The sequence below is a fragment of the Apteryx rowi genome, unplaced genomic scaffold (assembly GCF_003343035.1).
Source record: "Apteryx rowi isolate R43461 unplaced genomic scaffold, aptRow1 scaffold_268, whole genome shotgun sequence".
NCBI classification, from domain to species: domain Eukaryota; kingdom Metazoa; phylum Chordata; class Aves; order Apterygiformes; family Apterygidae; genus Apteryx; species Apteryx rowi.
Genome location: NW_020449063.1, coordinates 712,230 through 713,256, shown reverse-complemented (window position 1 = coordinate 713,256; position 1,027 = coordinate 712,230).

The following is a 1,027-nucleotide window of genomic DNA, read 5'->3' as shown; positions in this document are numbered from 1 at the left end:
GCGGACGCGGGCACGGCCCGGGCGCGGGAGGCGGGGAGAGCCGAGCGGCGGGACTCCGGCACCGCCAGTGCGCACTGCGAGCCCGGCAGCCCAACTTCCCCGCTGGAGTGAGTGTATAAAGGATACCATATATGCACACACACATACACACACCTCGCCAACCAAGGCACTCCTCCTCCACCTCCTCCCTCAACCAACTGCTGGAATTAAAATAAAAAGCAAAACAAACACCAAAAAAAAGAGAGAGGGAGAGCGAGAGCGGGAGAGAGAGAGAGAGAGAGAAAAACAATTCGCAAGGTAACGAGAAATTTCAACTTTTTGCTTTTTTTTTTTTTCTCCTGACTTTTTTTTTCCAACCGCCTAAAGGAAAGGTAGGGAGAAAAAATGTCTTATCCAGACTGTGACTCTAGCAAGAAGGCTCCGACAGGACTCTTGTTTCAAAGGGGACAAAGTGCTCCAGCAACAGCACAACTTTGAGAAATGCATCATCACCACCATCACCACCATCATCATCACGGGAAGTTTTCTTAGGACACCAACAAAACTTGCAAATAAAAGAGCAAAAGGAGACCGAGGAGCCGAGGAGAGAGAAAGAGAGAGAGAGAGAAAAGGAAAATATACCCCCACACAAAGCCTTAAAGGACGAAGAAAAGGAAAAGTTTCGCTCTGAGAGGGGAAGGCTGTGAGGTGGAGATGTACTCCTAGGGGAGCGGAGGGGAGAAGGACCGGGGGCTTTTTGATCCTCCCCCCTCTTTTTCGCTTTTTAGCCTTTGTTTGGTTTCCTCCCTGCGAGCAGCAAACTCGGGCAAGAAGAAGGCGGAGGAAGGAACGAAAAATATATGTATTAATTTTTTTTTCTTCTTGCAAAAAGAAAAAAAAAGAAGGAAAAGGAAGGAAAAGCGGGCGCGGACGATCGGCGGAGAGCCCGGCCGCGGAGCGCAGCGCAGCGCAGCGGAGGCAGGAGGCGCGGAGCGGAGCGCGCCGCGGAGCGCTAGCAGGTGAAGCCCGCGCCCGGCGCCCGGCGGCG